Genomic DNA, 15,702 nt, shown 5'->3' with positions numbered 1-15,702 from the left:
CTGCTGAGCTCAGTGCAGGGGAGCAGATCCCATGCTTCTCCAGGAAAAATACTGAGGAAGTTAGAAAGTGATAGTAAAGTAGAGTGTAAACTGTAGTAAGTATCACCAGTTAGGTGAAAGTGGTCCCTTAAGAACCAAAAGTATGTCTACTTAATGGTCCAATTACATTGCTTTAAAATTAAAGTTTTGTGGTTATAAAATCAGACATCTTCAGGTGAGAAACTATTGCAAAATATATACTGCTGAAGTGTTTTTATGCTGTTCAAAATTTTAAGAACTTAAAAATTAAAATTAACTTAAAAATTAAAATTAACTTAAAATTAACTTAAAAATTAAAAAGTTAAGAGAAACTGTTGTTATAAAAGCAGGACAGTCTGGACAGTTTTCACACATGATTTGTTCATTGGGAAATGGTAGTTTAACAAGGAAGTGTAATTTTCTACTGGATGTGTTCACCACTGATGTAGCTTGCATATTCAAGCATAGTAATCAGAGAACTTAATAAATTGATTAGCATTTGTGCATAGTTAAACTTAATTTAATAGTTAAAATGGATACAAGCCAAATTGTGTAGTGTTTTTCCTAACAGTGGCTAAATACAGCTTATCATTACCAGCATGCAATCTGTTAGACCCAGTTACTAAGTGTCAGAATATTACAAGTTACTTTTTGTTTCTCATGTTCATTTGTGTGTGTTGCTTAGCCTATCGCACAAAAAGTGTATGGGCTGTTGAAACATACCTTAAAAATCACAGTGGTCAAATGAAGAAGAAACTACATAGAGAACGCATGAGTAAGCTTTTTTCTCTTTTGGTGTATATTCAAATTAACTCCAGTAATTTCACTAATCACTTGGAAAAAAAATCAGTCCTGATCACCCAGGAATAAATATGCCACTGTTGGAATAAGAGTAAACTGTTTCTAGGAATTGTATCATGTGTCTGCAGTTTATTTATTTATTTATTTATTGGTAAGGCCTTATTTTGCTTTTCAGAGTTTAAATATTTTATTTGCTGAAGCCCTAAGCATTTACGTACTTGTGCTGTATATTGATTTGGATCTCCATGCTGCAGTTAACAGAATGGGTGAAAGCATATGGTGATGATTATATGATTATACTAGGGGTTCTTTATCTGCATGGCACTATACAGATATTGATTAATTAATCATTTCTGCAGTGTTGCAAAATCAGTAACTAATACCCTCATTTTCATTTATTATCTGAAATGTTTTATTCTTGTCTGGAAAAAAAGAGAATATTTCTAATTTTGCATAACCAAAATTTTGATGTTCTCTTATTTAGCACCTGGGACCTCAGTGAACAGTACTTCAATGAAATCATCATATATTAGCATATAAATTAAGCCACACTGGTATTCTGAGTTTCTCCAAACACTTCCTTCAGAAATCAAAGAAATTAGTTGGTGTTAAATTGCTGGCACAAGCAGGAAGAAATCTGTTCATGTCCTGAATATGAGTAACTGAATGAGGTCTGGTTTTATATACATGAACTGAACAAAGTTTTAAGGTGATAGTTACAAGTCCTGAGCTCTTTAAGAAAAAAAACTTTTGAATTTAAACTGACATAAATTATATCTCATAGTATCAAGTAAAAATTAATATAAATTGCCACTGTCAAACTGCTACCTTCTTTTTATGTAAACCTAATGAAAAAATAATTCAGATTTTATTTTATATGTGCACAGACAAGTAATTCATCAGAATGTGATTTGTTTTGGTGGTTCATACAGAATTATTAGGGGAGGTTTTAACCAATGACAAAAGTAAAAAGTATTGTATATGAAGAATATTTTTTGTGCAATTTATAAGATAGTTCTGAACTCGAGAGGAAGCATCACGTAGAATTTACGTAGAATTATGTAAATAGACACAGAGAATCAGGCTGTCTTCACATTACATTTTGTGCATTTTTGTTTTCAAAAATGTAAGTAAGAGGACTGTTTACTGTGTAAAAAAAGTACGTATCTGAGGTTTTCTTAGACACAATGAGCTATTGAGGCAGGTTTAGCTCAGTTGGTTAGAGTGTGGTGCTGCTAGTGCCAAGGTCGCAGGTTCAATCCCTGTATGGGCTATGCTGAGGGTTGGGCTAGATGATCCCCAGAGGTCCCTTCCAACCTTGCTGTTCTACGACTCCAAACTTTTTCTGAAGATAACAAGACAATATTCAAGGCACTTAGCACCTTACATGATCAATGTTACTTGTGTAGCACTAAGCATAATTTCTATAGGAGAAATTTTATTTAATTCTGTTGATAATTCTTGTGAGTAAAGTCCAGGTATTGCCCCCAAACTGGCAAAAATCTCATGAAAATGCTTTAATACTTTTAAGTGGAATTTAAATATGAAAACAGATAAGTCTTTTTATTTGTGAGGGCTCTGACAGTATTCCTGGGACCAACTCAGAACTCCTGTAATTCAAAAGATACTGAATTACAAAATTTTATTTCTGACAAAATTTATAATTTGATCTCACTCAAATGGAGTAATTGATCAGAAATAATTTTTCCCTTCTTTCTATTGAAGAACTCTGAACAAGTTTTCTCTCCCTGAGACCCTCTATCCCCCAAATTACTATTCATAATAAAGTTGTGTGACACATACTTATACTCATTATCCTTCCTGCGCACTAGGCATAGCTCTCTGAATCACTTTGGGAAATCAAGTCCTTTGTGCAACCCCTTTGCCTCTCTTTTCCCATCCTAGTAGGAGCGTTACTTCTCCATTTTGGTGGCTCCTTTATAACATTCTGCCTTGGCATGAGATTGAACAGCTCTTTGCTGCCAACACAGCACTGTACAGAGCCTTTTTACTCCAAGAAGTTAAAGTAAGTTATTCCATTCTTGACCTTTAAAAACATAGTTGCTCGGGCTGTATTTGCCTGCAGTCTGAAGGGTTGCTCGTCAGGGGAGATTTGCTCGGAAAACTGCCAGCGTGTGCGTGCCTGCTGCCCTCAGAGCACTGCTTACCCATTCCCAGCGCATACGTGGCTCGCTGGTTCGGCGGGGAAAATTGCTGCAGTCTGGTGCAGTGGTACAGCAGCACGCTGCCACCTTTTGGCATTGAGCCCAGGGGCTGAATCTTATTGCAGCCAAGTTTTGCAGTACTTGTAAGCCCTACTGTGTAAGGGACTTGAGAAAATTAACTGATCTCTAATTGTAGATCTCAAGGACATTATCTTAAAATAATGTAGTAATATAATAATGTATGGTGCAGCATAAATGGCAGATTGTGTAATCTTGTTGTACAAGAAATGCATCTCAATAAGTGGAGAGACTGTGCTTAGAATACTGTGGAACCAGGATATTACAGCAAGACCAATTAAAAGGGATTGACCTCAGAGGCCTATTTAAATGACTTTGATAGGAAGCATTAATATATGGGTACAGCTTCAAAGAAATGCGGCACTTTCTTTGGGAGACTTTTAATAAGTGGATAGATAGTTTAGTGGGTTTATTATAAAAGACTGCATACCTTCAAGCAAAATAATTAATTTTACAAGATTTTCAGTTCTGGAAATAGCACTACAAATTATTTTGAGTCTAAAAACATAAACCCCTTGCTCCTAAAATTTTCATAAGGCTTTAATTTCTATTGTTTCTCATTTCTGTTGCTTACAAAGTCTAATCTGCTTAACTGCAGCAGCAGTTGTAGAAGACAGGGAGATTGATACTACAAAAGTTGCAGATACAAAACCTAGACACCCTGAAATACAGAAGAAAAGTTTTGTTTTGTTGATTTCTGCCTGTTGCAATAATTTCAGGTATTTTAATTGTAGAAAGTCCAGAATTGATTTCTCAAGGTGCTTTTAATTGTCATGTGTGATAAAAGGCAGAAGTAACAATTTTTTTATGTGTGTGTAAATGTGCTAGTTAATGCACCCCTATAGTCCAGATTCATTTGTTTTTCAAGGACTGTTCTATCCATTTGCAAGATTAAGGAAAAAGAAACAACTTACATTCACTGCAGAACTGAAGAGTTCAGCAGAGCTGCAAAGCTATTGGGAAGTTTTTTCTCCTTAGTAAGAATTTCCATCTCAGCCGCTTAGTCTTGGGGCAAGTCACCTCCAGCATGAATTCAAACAACTCTGCAAAGACTGAAACGATGGCTACAACCAGATCTCATGTAACTAACTTCTTAAAATGAGTGCATACTGTTCATTTAATGAAGTGCCTTGTTTTTATTTCTTTGATGCTTTTATGCATAGGAAAAACACCACTACAAACTTTTTGGAAGAAATTAGATGATATCACAGTATTTGCAGCTGCATATTGTAGATACTGAAGAATATATAAATAAAAATTTAAGCATATAGAAATATCCAAAAATATCTATCTCCCATCTGTTCCCCTCTCTTCCTAGAGCTGTTAGACCCAACTGCATTCTTCACATGACACTGCCATAGAGCTGTTTTCTATTTTGAAATTTTCCTTCCAGTAGTCAAAGATTAGACTCATTGCTCCTTCTGATCCTTCCTGGTCTCTCAGCTAACATTGCCAGTGTGTTTTTCTCCTTTAAATTATGTCCTCTCCTGTCAGTCTTTCACAGCTCTATCCCCTCCATCTCCCTAAACATTTTTCCAAGACATCCTTCCACACATTCTTTTTCTTTTCCTATAGAAGTCCATATGGCTCTGTCTGTTGTTCTGCCCTTTTTCTGTAATCTCATACATAAACACAAGTTCAGTTGCCTCTCTAGACTCTTAATTTTACAAATAAACCTCTATTCCAGACTTACTGTCTTCTGTTCAAAATAGAATCTCATTCTTATGAATTCTAGATATTCTCTCAATCTAACTAAAACAGAAATATCCATAAAACATACCTACGAAACAGAAATCTTCATTTTTCCCCCCATCCTCCTGCTATTTCTGTCAGCTGTCATTGTGGACAACATGACTTTTTTACCTATCATTCAAACCTGTAAATAAGATACCACTTTTTATTTGCTTTCTGAAAGCTAGCATGTTTTTTTCTGAATTGCATCCATGTAAATAAACTTCTTTTACAAATTCTAATTAAGTCATGCTTGATTTCTGTAGTGCTTTTTCTGACCTTGGTGAATATAATTTCTCTTTTCTTCTATGTACTTGGACTACTATTGCAAAGATCATTTTTCTCATGACTCTGATATGCCTGCATCGCCTCTTGTCAGCGCTGCTTCTTTTTCTATTACAATAAAAAAATTATCTGGCTGTTCAAGTGAGGACTTTGAAGTTCTACCTTCTTTTTCTTATTCACTGTGGATCGGCCAACTGAATACATGGGACTTCATCACCTGTTTGTTCAATTTTTAAATAAGCATTTTATGCCTTTTCCCATGTTGGCTCTTGTATCTAGGAGAAGGTGCTTCAGAACACTTGAAAAGATTTAGCTATATGCTGAAAATTTTGTTTTGCTAAACTACTGACTTATTAAAAAAAAGAAGAAAAAAGCAGAGAGACAACAGAAGTACTAATACTGATGCTTACTGTGATTGACCTAATATTATTGTGTTCATGTTCTCTTTTGTAGGAGTTTGGCTTTTACTTATTGCTGAACCATGAACTTCTTGAGGCATGGGACATCTTATGGGTCTGTGTTTGATCAGCCACTGCTCCTAGGATGTTAAGCACTTTTGGAATATGAGTAGTAAGACATAAGAGACTCGAATTTCTCTGACTCAGTAAACTGCCAGCATGAGGAAAATTTCCCATCCCTCTCAGGAGAGAGAGGAGAAAGAAGAATCAGATAGTTCTTTACCAAATCTACTTCAGCTCATTCTTCTCAGTTTTTAATAGACTGATTATTTCCTATGTATGGTAGTATCAAATGTCATTTAAACTTAATTTTGTATCTTCTTCAGTAAGAATTAGTAAAAATAATTATGGAGTATGGAAAATTATCCAAGTTTCTTTAGAAGAAGGCACAAATGAATTCTTTTTAGGTGATATCAGGGATAAGCTCTACAAGTTGGATTCTACTGTGAATTTTCAGCATTTATATGCATGTCATGTCCGTTGCCTTAACCTATTTAAAATGACTTTGGAGGTATGACTTTAAGATCTCTAGGGAGATGAATGAGAACTTCAGTCCTCAGAAGTTAGTCAAGTCTTTTATTAGAAACAAGGAAATGAAACAAGTTGAGAACAGAGGGTGCTTGCATTTCCTGGTGTGAGATGCCTTGCTTATTATAAGTTTTAACATTGTTCTTCTGGAGGGCAGATGAAGCAGTCTGAAACTATATAAACTCTCAAGATTATTCCTTCTCCCTCATTTTGTTCTACATTAAGAGCTCAAATTTTCCCTGACGTTTTCTCCAAGAATATACATTATAGTTTCAAAAAAATCACGACATCTGCCTTTTACAGTTTCAAAAGTCATGACATCTGCCTTGCTTTTGGCCTCAGTACATTCCTGCCCTTGTCTAGAAAAGGTAGATTTCTGCTTCCATATGATTTCAATGCATGGTATAGCGCCCAGTCATACAGTTATGTCAAAAGTGAGCAATTTAAACCAAATCAAGAGAATTTTATATTGACTGTTCCTGAACAGATGGTACCCGTACTCATTTTGTGAGCATAAATTACTACCAACCTTGGATAATTTATTCAGCCATTAGAAGTGCAGCCAATAGCTTACTGTCTAGTTATGTGAGCTTTTCATATCTAGCAGCTTCATCAGGGATCCAAAAGCAAAACCCAGCTCTTGGAACATCATGTATCTTTTGTGACGCTCTTGGGAGGATTTTAGACCTCTGAACTGATACGCATTTTTTTACTTCATCTGTAACCTAATGTTGTCATCTTACTAGAATAAAAATTCCAGGCATGATTCAATTCACATTACCAACATAAATTAAGGTGAAATTATGGTTGTGAAAATACAGTGCAATAAAAATTGCTTAAGGAGACTTCCTGTGTACATTATCATTTTAAATAACTTATGCTGCTAGCTTATAGTTTTATGTGGTTTAACATTCTTGCAAAGTTGAAGAAACATTTGGAGGAAATTAGTACATATTTTGTTTTTTTCTGCTCTTACATATTTTCTGGGCTCTACTGTTTGATCAATTTCAGCTGAGGTCTGAAAACGCAATTTGAAAACTGACCATATAATAATATTAAAACCTTTAAAATCTTAGAAATAGGAATTTGAAAAGCATGTAGTAAGGAAGATGCCCTGAGGCAAGTGCATAGACAACAGACCCTTGAAAATCAAAGGATACTAGTTCTACAGATCACATAACCAAAAGAATCGTGTTTATGTCTTCTTGAACCCCATCCCTTGTGCCCAGTGGTTTACCCTAATGAACAAATTTTCTTCTCTAATTTGGCAGCGTCCAAATCCACTGTCTGCCCTGACCCTTTGATTCCTTCATCCTCTATACTTTAAAGATGAATTTTGTCCTCTTCTGTCACTGTACTGCTGCGATTCTGCCTGTTAGCTTGCAGATCGGCGATTAGCGTGAACTGGCTGCACTGCCTAGCCACGTTTCTCCATAGGGAGAAACTGTTGCAACGGATACTATCCAACTATTCTGTGAACACTGAACTTGTGTGAGATGCACTCATTCTTTTGACTATTGTGCATTAAAAGAATAAGCTTTTTTTGTGAACTATTGTGAATCCTGACCTTCCTTAAAAATGGGCAAACGTACATTTTTTGGATACTTGGGTATTGCACAAGATCTAAAAGCACATTGAGTTGCATTATGCTAAGAATTGTAAAGACATAAATGAAATAGCTGTTGTTAATCAACAAAAAATTGTAGAATCAGTATTATCAGAAAGATAATAATTTCATTTTTTTTAAACTGATGGCAACTTCAGATATCATGTAGGCTTATCTGGTTAGAATAGGCAAGAGCTACTAAACAGATTGTATGTTATCTGAAATATTTAGTGATTAAAAATCACTTAATTTGATAGAATTCTTCTAATTCAGGAGAAGATATTGGAAAATGACATTCATTTTTGGCTTATCAGTCACTTTTTCTGTTCAAATTGCATTCTGTTATTTCCATTCTTTCAAATGAATTCAAGAAAGAGCACAGCAGGCCACATTAATTATTAATAACAATCTGTAAAGATGTTTTGTGGCCTTTTGCCATGGGTAATAGGTGGGCATCAGTGTCTTTTTAAGTGCTTTGGATTTGTTTTTCAGCTAAATATGTTCTGTTGAAATTAATTAGGAAATTGAGGGTATATAACAACTGCTTTAAAAAAAATTCTTAGAGCAGGGACAAATTGGGCACCAGAAATATAAATCCCCAACAGCTTCTGAAAGAAGAGATCTCTAAGACTCAGATTTTCCAATAATGCAAAGTGAGAACATCTTCCCCCTCATCATATTCTAATGATTAACTAATGTACTTCAACATAATGATCCATTTCAATTGATCTTCTCACTGAGGAGACATTTCTCAAAAGAAGAGTCAGAATAAGTGGTATGATTAGAACTAGCTTAGGATGGAGAAAGCAGCTGCTGCAATGCCTTTAGCATCCATTCCTGCAGATTTTCTCAAAGTTGTCTGAAGCTTCTCCTAAAGTGGAAGCTTCCTGAACAGGGATTGCAGAATTTGGCAGTTCCAAAACTAAAGTTCCGTATTATAGCTAGAAAATTGGTAAGACCAGAAGAAGATACCAAGACCTGTGCTCCTGAAAGCTGACCAATCTCTTCCCAACTTTGCCAGTCTAATAAAAAATGTTTTCTTTCCCTGCAGACATGAAGCAGCAGCTGCTAAGACTGCTTGGCACAGCCCGAGCAATGGCTACGCTTGTGATCCTAACACTGTGAGCTGAACAGGGATATGGAGGAGACCTTTATGTTTTGTTCAATGGATAGAAAACAATTTCTTAAGCTGAAGAAGATCAGAAGTTAACCTGCTGTGAGTGAAAATATACAACAATAAGCAGTAGATAGTTCTATTTGATTGTGCTTATCAAATAGTAGTAAAAATAATATAAGATATATAAGATAACATAGATGCTGAAAAAAGCTTGTAATACAAAATAGTAGTATTGCTGTCATTAAATTGCCCAGGATAAAAATACTCTGCTGGAAATTTGTTACAGGTCAGTACAAGTTGCGTTCGTTGTGCTTTCATAACGTAACTACTTGTGCAGACTGTGGTTTGCTGCCGATTAATCTGCAGACATAAGGTGTAAGAAACACTGGCCCATAACTGAGTTGACGTGTAGGTCGTACACAGCTGGGCAGATGTTACAGATTTGGGCAGTATGCCTTAAATGTACAGCATTTTGTCTGATGATAATCCCAGATGCTATTATGAGACCCCCAAATGCCTGATTCAGAGGTAACAGCACAGAGCATTCTAGCTGGCTTCCAACAGTCAATATAATTTGTGCACTGTGGCATTTTAGTGCAGTTTGCTATTATTTTAATTATGCCTGTAGGACATCTGCAATAGTGCTGCAGATGGGAACACCCACTGATACTGTGTATTTGTAGTTATAATTTTAACATCTTGGGCCCACCAGCCCCAAGTACAGCACTGACATCCACGAGTGAGAATAATCAAAAATTTAACATGGGTGTTTATTTTTAGTCTTGAAAATGCACAGTATGTCATGGCTTGACTATATCCAACAACTAAAGGGCAGATTTTTTGAAGATAAAACAGAAATGGTAATTTAGGACAACTTAGGGTGATCTTACGTATGGTGGTTGAATTTGTGAGTTTTGCTAGCATAAGCCTAAGGAAGGAAACAGAAGAATACTTTGGGATGGTTTTGGATCACCTGAGACTCCAAAATTTGTATTTTATGCTGTATGATTAGTTTCAACAGCATATTCCTTAATGGTGTCATTCTTGTCTCAGCTGTACGGATGGGTTTTCTGTTGATATCTTTGCTGTTCTTTGTCTCCCTACTCATCCTTTTTCAGTGTTTCTTCTGCTTTGCCAGTCTCTGCTCCTTTCTCATATTACTTTTCTTCCCTCATGCGTCACCTTTTGAGAAAATCCCCTGCCACATACTACACGTAACTGCAAGCCCTCTAAAGAAGTGTTTTAAGTTTACTAGTTTTCTTATAAGTCTTCAGATATTACTGAATGGATATTCATTCTTTTTCATTCTTTTCCTTAAATTATACAAGTTAATGTAATGGAAAATGATAGGATGATTAAGTTTCTGACATTCATCAATATACCACTTTTCAGGTATTTTAGCTGAGAGAAAAAGGCATATAATTCAATAAGTGTCATGTTTTGGGAAATGAGTTTCCCATCACCTGGCAAATCAATAGCAGGTTAAACTGTATTATCACAACTACTTCTTGAGACATAGAATCAAAAAACTGAACTTGCTTCATAAAACCTGCTTGTTTTCATTTACTATTTGTACTCACTTCAAAATTTCATTTTTTTGAGAAGTGAACGTTTCACCTTAATAGTTTTCTTATTAACATATACATACTTTTATTTAAATTAGTGAATGTGGAAAACCACATCCTAAATTGTTAAAACTGTTCTAAAGGATTCAGGTTATACTTGGTCAGCAGTGAAGGGGAAATCTGTGGGTATTCTGTTCTTTGCTTTCTGCCTGCCAGCAATCTGTCTCCTCCAACACGTGTGCTATTGCTTTCTTTTAAAGCTTAATTCCTATATAATGGAAGTAATTAGAGAGATTCTTTTGTTAATATGTTGATGAGGAAGGGGAAGAATTCTCTGCTTAATAGATGCTGTTTCATGAAATACACTGAAATGAAAATGTGCCTGTACTAATCAGCTTGAATTGTGAAATCAGGTTTTTCTCTAGTTAGGAAAAGTAATGGTTTCCCAACTGAAATGGCTGCTTCCGGGTAACAGGCTGATGTGAATTGCACCATCTTCACAGTGAAACACTGTAGCAGTGACAATTTGCTGGCAAAGTGTAGTCATATTGCCTAAAACCAAAGCACGAGCAACAGAAGTGCTTTGATCTGTAGCATGAAATTTACCTTAGCTTCTTCTGCTCTTCAGTACTGAGATTAGAATGCAAATTTACTTGTGTGGAAACCTTTCCTTAAGTAATATTTTATCTGTGAGAATTTCTGGATGAGTGATCTGGAACTAGTCATTGATAACTCTAGGAAAAGGAACAATGCAAACAACAATTATGGCTTCCCACTGCTCAACTTTTCTTCTTCTTCAGATGAGTGCAGTTTCTGTCCCTTCTGCCTGAGTTTTTCTACTAGTTTTCCAGCTAGCAGTAGTACAAATTAATGGACCTATCAAAGAGGTAAAAGCTTTATTGAAAGATCCAGCTTCCTGCATTGTTCCACATAAATTTGTCTAAACTTGCTTGCCTCCCTTTTTGAAAACTGAAGCTCTTTCTGCATATATCTAAAGGATATTAATGGGCAGCAATTTGCCAGAGAATGTAAAGGAAGGCTGGGGCAGAGACAAAGACTTGAGTCTCTTTCTCCTTGGCATCTAAGGTAGACCCCTTAGGTGCTGAACTATTCTTACTCTTTGAAATAACTCCAGAAGATGCACAGGCTCCTGAGCTGTGTCTCTGTGAAGCAGAGCGGTGCATCCCTATGAGTAAGACGTGCAGCAAAAGAGGCAGGAGACCTGCATGGGTGAGCAGGGAGCTCTTGGCCAAATTCAGACAGAAGAAGAAAATACACAAAATGTGGAGGAGGGGACATTCTTGGGAGAATTACAGGAATGCAGTCAGAGTATGCAGAGATGCGGTAAGGAAGGCTAAGGCCCAGTTGGAGTTGATTCTGGCAAGGGATGTTAAGGACAAAAGGAAGGGCTTCCTCAAATACATCAGCAGCAAGAGGAGGATGAGGGAAGATGTGGGCCCGCTACTGAAAGGGGGCCCTGGTGACAAGGGATACAGAGAAGGCAGAATTACTGAATGCCTTCTGTGCTTCAGTCTTCACTCACTGCTAAGGGCAGCTCCCAGGAATTCCAGAGCCTGGACATGAGGGAGAAAGTCTGGAGAAGGGAAGACTTTCCTTTGGTTGAGGAGGATAGGATTAGAGACCTTCTGGGCAGGCTAGACATCCACAAATCCGTGGGCCCAAATGGAATGCACCCACGGGTATTGAGGAAGCTGGCAGATGTTGTTGCCAGGCTGCTCTCCATCATCTTTGAAAAATCATGAAGAACTGGAAAGGTGCCTGAGGACTGGAAGAAAGCCAATGTCACTGCAGTCTTCAAGAAGGGCAAGGAGGAGGACCCAGGCAGCTATAGGCTGGTCAGCCTCACCTGCATCCCTGGAAAGGTGATGGAACAGCTCATGCTGGATGTCATCTTCAGGCATGTGGAGGAAAAGAAGGCAATCGGGAGTAGCCAGCATGGATTCACCAAGGGGAAATCCTGCTTAACCAACCTGATAGCCTTCTATGATGGAATGACTGGCTGGGTAGATGAGGGAGAGCAGTGGATGTTGTGTACCTTGACTTCAGCAAGGCTTTTGACATTGTCTCCCATAACATCCTCCTAGATAAGCTCAGGAAGCATGGGTTAGATGAGTGGTCAGTGAGGTGGATTGAGAACTGGCTGAAAGGCAGAGTTCAGAGGGTCGTCATCAGTGGCGGGGAGTCCAGTTGGAGGCTGCGTCCAGTTCTGGGCTCCTCAGTACAAGAGAGACATGGAGCTACCGGAGAGAGTCCAGCGTAGGGCTACGAGGATGATCAGAGGGCTGGAGCATCTGCCCCATGAAGAACGGCTGCGAGAGCTGGGCCTCTTCAGCCTGGGGAAGAGAAGACTGAGGGGGGATCTGATCAGTGTGTACAAGTACCTGAACGGAGGGTGTCAAGAGGATGGGGACAAACTCTTCTCAGTTGTCCCATGCGACAGGACAAGAGGCAACGGGCAGAAACTGAAGCACAGGAAGTTCCGCCTGAACGTGAAGGGGAATTTCTTCCCTGTGAGAGTGACAGAGCACTGGAGCAGGTTGCCCAGAGAGGTTGTGGAGTCTCCTTCTCTGGAGATCTTCAAGGCCTGCCTGGATGCAACCCTGTCTACCATGCTCTAGGTGACCCTACTTGGGCAGGGAGGTTGGACTAGATGATCTCCAGAGGTCCCTTCCAACCTTACTGATTCTATGATTCTGTGATACAGACTCTGTGTCCCCCTTCTTGACCTCTTACGGCTACTGCGCTTTCATTCTCCCAGTTGGTCCTCACAAAATCTACAGCAAGTTAAATTTGAATTGTAACCTCCTAGTAAAAGTTGTGCTATTTGGTTAGTAGTTATTACACTGAAGAGGAATGCGAGTGAATCCTAAGCCTCCACAGTGGACTCAGCTCATCAGCTGTGATTTGATTTTCGCCAGCTGAGGAAGCACAGTAAAATGCTTTTCTCATCTTTTGCTCTGACAGAAAGCTACAGCCAGCAGTAACAATAGTTATTCCTACGAACAGTTACTGCATGTGTGAATCATAAAACTTACAGGTTGCACCATTTTGTGCTGGAGAGGCAAAACAGCATATGTACAGAAGATCTTTGGTTTTGCTCACCATTTAAAGAAGGAAAAAGAGACCTGCATTGGTTCACTGAAAATGAAGAGCAAGAGGAATGCAACTAGGCCTTCTTTTAGTGAAGACAAAGATTGTTGATGGAGAAAATTAAACCAAACTTTTTCCATTTAGAAGTGTTCCTGGTTTTGAACAGAATTTATTTTTGCTAACTTGCACATTCCTTTTTTTCCTGCTGCAATTGCAGTACAAAATACCTTCCAGCATATACACAGGAACTACTTTAAGGAAAACAACAACAACAACAACCCACCTGAAATAGCCAACCCAGTTGAAGTTTTGTAGACTAAAGAAATATTGGCAACATAATTTATATTAATGGACATATTAAGCTTTCACCATCTGTTCTACCCCTAATTATAAATGCCAAAAGAACATATTTCACAATTACATCAGTAAGAAGATATTATTCATGCACTTATATGTTACTTCTGCATGAAAGCTTCAGCAGTGTTCTCATACTGCCTACGCAATTCAGAGAGCAAGCTGCTCACATCTGAAACTGAATTCTTGATATAAAGTATTTTTCAATAACAGCATTTCAGTGGGAGAGGTTTTAATTTAATGTAAAATGTGTTTTTTAAAGAAAAACAAGTGACAGAATGAAAGCATTTTGTTTTGGTAATAGCCTCTTGGAGCATATATTTTTATTCCAGATACATTGTACTCATTTTTCAGTGTTAAAACTAAGCATGATTAGTTTGGTGCTGTTTTACAAAAAAATACCCCTTTAAGAAGTGATTACTCTTTTTGGTCACAGTGTGAACAGTATTTTTGAATGATTTTGTCATTAAAAAAAAAATCTGTTAATGCCCAGGAAGAGCTACTAGATAGTTTTACTGAAATCTCTAATCCTATAGCTAATTATATGTTTCAAATTTATATAAAATTACATGACTTCAGGGAAAATATAAGAAGAAATACAAGAAAAGGGAAAAAATATTTAAAATTTGATTTTTGTGAAGTACTCTCAAACACTCTGCTAAATCAAAGTAGTCAGGTAGGGGCTTCTAACTTGCAGTGGTAGAATAAGGTTGGTGGACCAAGACCTAGATCCTGAATTGCTTCTCAGAATATGCTTAGGACTTCAAAGAAAGGAAGAAGTAGAAGAGCCAGGTTGTGTAATGACTTGCTGAAGATGGAGCAGACTTTGGTGCAGTACCTCTCTCGCTTTGCTTTCTCTATTTTTGTTCCTGTCCGTGAAGCCAGTGTGCTGACAGCACTGCAGGGGTGCACAGTACCTATTGCAGCAGTCAGTTTAAGCACTGTTGCAGGGTGGCCTCTGCACACCACGTCCAAGCAGAGGTGCACAGACTCCCCACCCTGCTGCAGGTGAAGGGGTGCCGTATTTAACACTATGCTTTGGTTTGGTTTAGCAGTTTAGCCCTTGAAAGTTGATTGGCCTTGAAAGCAGTAAGCACAATAGTTGCATGCTGAAGAAGAATCCTGAGAAGAAGAAGGTGAATGATCACAGCTTTAGACTTGGCGTAAAGTAGTACGGCTGTCAACTATATATGTGAAAAGCACAGGACAGCAGATCCACAGAGAGGTCTATAGTAATAGCATATAGAAAACGAGAGAATTAACTGTACAAATATAATTGATACAACATGGCTCACTGAGACTGAAGAGTAACATGAGAAAGAAACTTGTCAAGGGATAGCAGTCTTAAGAGAAAGAATCAGAACTTTTCTTCTGAAATACAACTTATGTTCCTGAAAAAAGGGACCACCTTTTTCACTGACTTTTAATCCTCTGTAACCAGTCAACCACAGATAGGCATTTTGCATAGAACCACACAGAGACACTCTTTAGCACCTTCCTGCACTCTTGTACTAACAGCCACGAAGTAATTTGTATCACACAGGATCACAGAGGGGTTGAGGTTGGAAGGGACCTCTGGAGATCATCTAGTCCATCCCCGCTGCTCAAGCAGGGTCACCTAGACCATGTTGCACAGGATCACATCCCAGCGGGTTTTGAACAACTTCCTTGGGCAACCTGTTCCAGTGCTCTGTCACAGTATAAGGCTTATAGGACAAAATAATCAAAGGATGTGGATTATAAAGTGCTGCTTTATATCTCAGGAAGCGGATTCATCCCTGTGAGACCAAGAGGGCAACAACAACAACAAAACAGTGAGCCATGTCGTTCTAACCTGAGCAAAGATTCTCCCTTTCCGCACAGAAAAATGCAAGTAAAAAGCACC

The 15,702-nt window shown here is 37.9% G+C and overlaps 1 protein-coding gene across 3 annotated transcripts in view; it reads left to right on the top strand.

The window, feature by feature from the left end:
- APBA2 (amyloid beta precursor protein binding family A member 2) overlaps positions 1-15,702 on the top strand; it is a 109,732-nt gene that overhangs the window by 23,998 nt on the left and 70,032 nt on the right. For all 3 annotated transcript variants that reach the window (XM_062583388.1, XM_062583389.1, XM_062583387.1), the window contains exon 2: positions 8,722-8,886. The gene's annotated coding sequence lies outside the window, so the exon portion shown is untranslated. The remainder of the gene's footprint in view (positions 1-8,721; positions 8,887-15,702) is intronic.

This window comes from Rhea pennata, chromosome 10 (assembly GCF_028389875.1).
Source record: "Rhea pennata isolate bPtePen1 chromosome 10, bPtePen1.pri, whole genome shotgun sequence".
Taxonomy (NCBI): Eukaryota; Metazoa; Chordata; class Aves; order Rheiformes; family Rheidae; genus Rhea; species Rhea pennata.
This window is presented reverse-complemented; position numbering and strand designations above follow the sequence as displayed.